The sequence below is a fragment of the Haemorhous mexicanus genome, chromosome 5, assembly GCF_027477595.1.
Source record: "Haemorhous mexicanus isolate bHaeMex1 chromosome 5, bHaeMex1.pri, whole genome shotgun sequence".
In the NCBI taxonomy this organism is placed as follows: domain Eukaryota; kingdom Metazoa; phylum Chordata; class Aves; order Passeriformes; family Fringillidae; genus Haemorhous; species Haemorhous mexicanus.
In genome coordinates this window covers 48221388-48227939 of record NC_082345.1, presented here as the reverse complement: position 1 = coordinate 48227939, position 6552 = coordinate 48221388, and positions in this window count along the sequence as shown.

Sequence of the window (6552 nt, the reverse complement as noted above, 5' to 3'; positions counted from 1 at the left end):
TTAGATTAGTCAGGTCACACATACCCACCCACCAATCAATCACAAAGGAAGCAGGGATTAGGAACATAGCAAATGCTGAACTTTCAGACCCATTCTAATGATCATGGAGAGTCACCCACAAGGTCCTGTGCTATTTAGCAGGTCATGTCTCACCATCACAAGCTGAGTTTTGCTGCTCCCACTGCTTAGAGCCCTGGCTTTGGTATTGCCTCTGCCAATCATGCACACAACTTTTCTAATGTACCTTCAGCACATCCAAGCTCATCACCACTATAACCATGTGCTCCTGGTGTTCCTGGCCTGCCTCTTGCTCTGTTTCTCATGTCTTAAACTAGTATCTTAATTCCATCCAGTAAGTACATTTTCTTGCTCCCACATCAGGTACCTAAAGCAGAGTTAGTTTTTCGACATATTTCTTTCCTCAGAGGGCTTCTCCTCTGAAATTGTTTGTTATCACTGATCAAAGTGATAATTGTCCATATAATAATTGTTTGTTATCACTGACCAAAGTGATAATTGCCCATATTGTCACTGACCAAAGTGTAAGTGTCCATAATTCCACACTGGCTGGCCATATAACAGCAGTTATAACCCTTCCTGACCAGTTCCCACATCAGATTTTTCCTTGAAAACAGCAAAAAGTGGACAGGAAAACTGACACTGGCCCCCTCTAGCCCAAGCCTCCTTTAAGCCAGAGAGCTCCCACAACATAGAGAAGGTAAGGTGGTTCTCAAGCCTTTCTGCATTCACCACTTTCTGCAAACAGCAGCATACCAGATGAATAACAGATGATGAGATGGGTACATATCAATAGCTGAGCACACGAATAGGTAAATAACAAGGCACATGCTTGCAAACCTCTGTCTGTCACTGCAAACATATCCCACCTGCAGAAGGTCACCTCCCCCTCATGCCTAAACACTGTGCATTTCTCCGCAGTGGATTAGAACTCTGCTCATCATACTGATTAGGTTTCTTGTCTCAGCACCAGATATCTCCCTAGACATCCTGGGTGGTGAAGTTGGCAGACATTTTCACCCAGGAATAGGAAACCTAAATATCTTTAAGAATCTGTTCTTGAAGATTGACATCAGACTTGGCAGTGGGCAAAGGAATTACACTTGAAATCATGGTTTCAGGAAAAAAAGAAGACATTTTCATGTAGATCCTCATATAATTGATCCAACAGATATTGTATTTGGGGAACAGAAGTGACAGGCATACATTAGGACCTGTCACACACTTTTATGTTCAGCCTCCCATTTTTCATGCCCCTTCCCTCTAGAGCTTCATCCCACTAATCACTATGCAATGCCACAGCTGTCTGGAAAAAACATTGCCTGAATATAACAAGCAGACACATGAAAAATCAGTCTCAGTGGATGTTATTTGCTTTTGTGTTGCTTTTATTTGTGAAAATTCTCAGCTTTTATACTCTGTACAGACTCTGTGACCTGGAGGCAGAGGAGAAATGGTAATGGAATAGGTCAACTTTTCTGTTGCTTTTAAGGAAAAGTTCTAGTGCTTATTGAACTGATGAAGCCTGGTTGCCTATGGTTATTCTTATCTTGTGGTTGATTGCAAGTTCTGATTAAAGTTTCTTCCAGAGAAGAAGGACTTATAAGAGCTCTCTCCAGGGTGGACTCTCTACTATATGAGTTCACTTCAGCCTTTAGTCTGGGTACTTCAAGAGTCTCCAACCTATCTGGCTAGCTAATTTCAGAAAATTCATAAGATTTTCATTATCTTTGAATTCATTTATTTGTCTTTAAATCATAAAAAAATTCAAAATTTCTAGCTAACAACAGAGAAGCCCAGTACGATTAAATAAGAAACTGGGCTAAAATCCAGGCTTTCCTCCTTCCCTCTCTCATGCACCTGAACCTTATTCACATACACACATAGGCAAAGAGGGAAGAAAGTGTGTGCTAATGTTTTAACATGCTTGATGAGAAAAACTAACCCTGATAGGGCAGGCTGTCCCCCACCTATGCTATCATCCCTGATCAGCAGTGATCTCTGAAAATTTTCCTACCAACCTTCAAGATGGTGGGAATTCCTTTTGTTGCATCTTCCCCTCCAGTGACCTCCTCTCTTCTAGTTTCAAGTGAGGGAAGGGTCTTCACTGCAAACATGACATACACTACAACCACTGCTGGAGAAACCCCAGCTGCTACCTGCAGCACCAAGCCCTCAAGACCAGACTCACAAAGCTGAAGGATCCTCCTGTCAGGAAAAATACAATGTGACCTGGGGAAAGATAGAAAGGATCCTATAAAGCTTTGCTTTTATCTTCCTGTGGTTTTTGCTAGTCTGTGTCATTAATGCTTTATGTGGAGGGAGAAGTAGAATTAATTTTTTCAGCTAAATCTTGTCTTTTCTCACCATAAAAATAGGTCAAGCTCAAATCTGAGGGGTGGGCCTTCGATGCATTTTCTGCCATAAATCTAGCTGGCGTTCCACTGTTTGTAGTTGCAGTCCACTAATTATTCAATCTCTAAACACAAGGCATTTCATTACAGCGCTGGTAGTAATTACTCTCAAGAGTTGGAGTGCTGCCTCCATCCAGTGGTGAAATGTTAAAATGCTGCTTTCCAGGAGCTTCAGTTTTTCAGACTTTTTGCAAAGCATGAAACACATGATGTCTTGATTTTAAATTGCCCAGCTGGAAACTGGAAAACTTCATTGAAAGACCCTCTATGAGACCTAAAAATGCACATTCCTTATATTAAAAAAAAAACTTTGTATTTTTACCATAAAAATCTCATCAGCAAATGCTGTGGATTTTAATTTTTATCCCCCCTGAGATTTCAGCTTTGTCTTTAAAAGCTGATGTTCTTCTGCCATCATAACTGTTTCTGGAGACAAGAATGCAGAGCTTCACCTACCTCCCTCGCCCCTTCCACCTCCAGTTTAATACAGCCACATCAATAACCTCCTCTTTGTTAATGTAAAAAAAGGCTTCTGGCAGTTCACATTTTTCATGTGTGGCAGCAGGGTGGCACCACTAAAGAGAGTGCAGGGTTAGAAGAATTAATGTGCCTTTGCCAGCAGAGACTCTGTAATTAGTTAAGCTCCTGGTTCTCCGCCTTTCTTATGCCACATTGATTTTAGCTGCCATGGACAGAAAAGAACAAAATGCAGGCAGAGTTGGCTAGCAATACCCAAAGGAATGCCAGGTTTATTCCTCACAGTAGCAGCTTGTGCTTTAAGTCTTTCAAAGACAGGATGCCCCAGCCTGACTCTTACCTTGGCCTCCAGGAACACATTCTTGTTTTCCTTCTCTTTGTTTGTGGCCTGGCCTCAGGAAACATTCAGTCTCAGATTCTTCTCACAAAGAAGAGAAAAAATGTTGTTGTCTCAGCAGCACAACACCAACTTTATCAAAAAATGGTGTGAAAGGTTAATTCAGACAATAAATGGCCTGTGCCAAGCTCTCAGCAATATTACATTGACCTGCTCTTTGTTTTGTTTTGTTTTCCCTAATTGCTTTCAAGCATGCCAAGGCCTGGCTGATCTCCAGAAACCTGGAGCTGAAAAACTGTGCAAATCCATTTATAACCCATCTCCTTGGACTACCCTCAAGGCAGAGCTGGCACAGTTCAGACTGTGGTTCTTTGTATTCTGAGGACACTATTGAAGCCTGTGCAGCTTCACCGTGCGCGCTGTTTGTCTACGAAGCTGCAGTATGGGAAGAAATCAATGTTGCCTTTCAGCATTTCAAACCCATCATGGCCTACTTTCTTTTGAAGGTATGATAGCTCTGAAGTTGATAAAAAGAGTTGTCTGTAAAGCTGTGCCTGAGATATTTGGAGAGCCACTTCTGAATGCTCATTTGTTATTCCCTTCAGCTGCCAGGTAAACCCCTGATTCCAGAAAGTTTTGAAACATGTCTTACCAGAAAGTTCAGGAGTGTTTGGACCACCTCCTTGTTTTGGATCAGTTCCTAGACAACAGCATTCATTCAGATGGTCCTTCTAAACTGAACAGGACTGGTAAGGTACTATTAGCACACCAAGTTAAGTATGAAAATGTGCTGAAAATCTACTTTTATTTTCTCATTAGGTCAAAGTGCAAATCTGGAAGTACTGAGGATAATTCTCCTTTCATTATTGAAGTGCTAAGGAAAGATATTTATTTTTACAGAAGGAAATCTATCTCACTCAGGAAAATCATTAATTTATTATAAAACTAAGGGTTAAACAATCACCTTTTTATTTCACATGCACCTTCATTTTTCACCTTCTTTAACAGATGCATTCTGCTAAAATCTTGCTTGTTGATGAGACAGAGGCTGTCTATGTCATTCAGCTGATTTCTCAGTTCCCAGCATGACTCACAAATCCCCTGGTCCCATCAGCCTGCAATGACCTGAGAGTTCTCCACCACACTTTACTTGGAAGTAACTGGCCAATTTACAATGCCCCAGGGAAAAGGCCCTGAACTGCCCAAACTCTCATATAAATCACTCTTTGTATTTAAATCCTCTAGTCTATGGGATTATTCATGCACCCTTTGTCCAAGGAAAGAAAAATTAGGTAATAGAAGTATTTTCATGCAAAGCTCCCTCTATCTGTTAAACTAAAACAAGTAATTTCTTAATTCTGATTGAAGAGTTTCCTGACTCCCAGACTCCCACAGTTACAGCACAGGGCTTTGCTTAAATCATACAAGTCTTGTTCTGAATAACTGGAAGAATTGGCAGTGACCAAAAATCACTGGATCCTTGCCTAGTTTTGTTTCTCAGATATGTCTCTTGCCCATGCCTGCAGATAACTCCAGGCTCAAGGTTAAGTGGAGTTGAAGCTTTTTATGCTCACCCCCAGCACAGACTGCTATGCTGACTGTCCCTCCAGGAATTCAGAAGGCTTTCTAATCCCTGCTAGAGAACCCCTCCAGAGGGATTTCTGTCCTCCCCTAGTCCAGATGACAACTTTGAGTTAGGGTCTTGTAAATAGGTGGTAAAGAGCAAGCAATAGCAGCCCTGAACAAACTTTCAAAGAATCCTCTTGCTGGGCCTGTCTGCAAATATCTAAGGCAAAGTTTGCTGCCTGTCTTCAGGGTGCTTACTGTAGTCACTGTGCTGTTCTGTCCTAAGCAAAAATATGCTGAGCCTTTCCAGTATATCATTAGCTACAGGGTTGGTAAACATTGACTTTGCTCCTATGCCTGGAGGATTAACCTCTTACAATTGCAGCTTGTGATAAATAAATGAAACTTGAGGAGAAAAACAATGTGTTATCAGAAATCCTTGCTGTCAGGACATTATTGTGCTGGGAGCTGGGATTTCTCCACCCCTGTTCCAGTACTTCCAGACTAGGACATATCTGTGTCTCTGGGAACTCAGTTCAGCATTGCTCTGCTGCTCTTTCAAAACAATCACTAATTCCAGATGGCTGGGGGACAGGACACCCTTTGATCTGACAGCACTCCCATACCTCACAGCTATGCATGGCTGTATCTGTGCTTACAGCTCTGCATCAGAGACAGCGACTCAGAGCACAGTGGTGCACAGTGCCTGGGAGGCCTGACAGCCACCACGCAGCAGCACAAGGCACTCTGTGTTTGTGTCTGTGTGTTCCATGTTTTCCACACTCCTGAGTATACAATTTCTAGCAGACTACAAAATACCACCATAAGTAATGAAAATAGAATTCAAATTTCTCTACTGCTCATTCAAATATATTTGCCTTTCTTTTAACCCAATCTAATGCCTTAATTTTTCTCTTTAATCATAATCTATAGAATTATAGAATTGTAGAATAGATTGTGCAACTTGCAGCTATCCATTGATTTTACTATCCAGCTGTCACAAGACCAGGCACAGTATCTTAGGTCATAAGAAATTGCCAATACAGGTGAAAAAAGAGAACAAGACTGAAGTTCTTTCTTCTACTAAATAACATTAATGAATAACTCAAAGTATGTAGTCAGAATTTGTTCTGAAAAACCAGAGTACTAAAATAGAATGAAGAGTGACAGAAGACAGACAGCTGTATCTGCCAGAGGACATCACATCAAGCTGAGCATGAATGCACCTGTAAAATTACACTTGCTAGAAGGCAGCTTACTAACCAGCTGGAAGGTGAGTACAAAATAACCCAACAAAATTATTGATAAATTTTAAAATAATATGGAATTTTAAGAGTCTTAAATTAATATTGGAATGGCTGCACTAGCTCAGAGCAAAGGTCCTTCAAGTCTAATACTCTTTCCTCAACTGTCCATTAGCAAACCCCTTGGATGGTTAGCACAGGGTAAGCACATTTGCTGGTGTTCCCTTCCATTCCCCTTAGCTCCAAATATTTTCCGCTCAGGAAATTCCTGAGCTTGAAGAGATTTATATGTTTATTAAACCCCAACAGAAAACTCTTCCAAGATTTTTCCAGTTCCAACTTGAACCTCTCTCAAAGTCTTGTCATCACCCTATTTTTTGCAAATTCTGTAAGTCTACTACCTCTTGTATGAAGAACTGCTTACTTTCTTTATTTTCCTGGAACTGAGTGGTCCTTGTAGCCCAAAAGACTATGAACAGTCAATCCCTATCCGTGA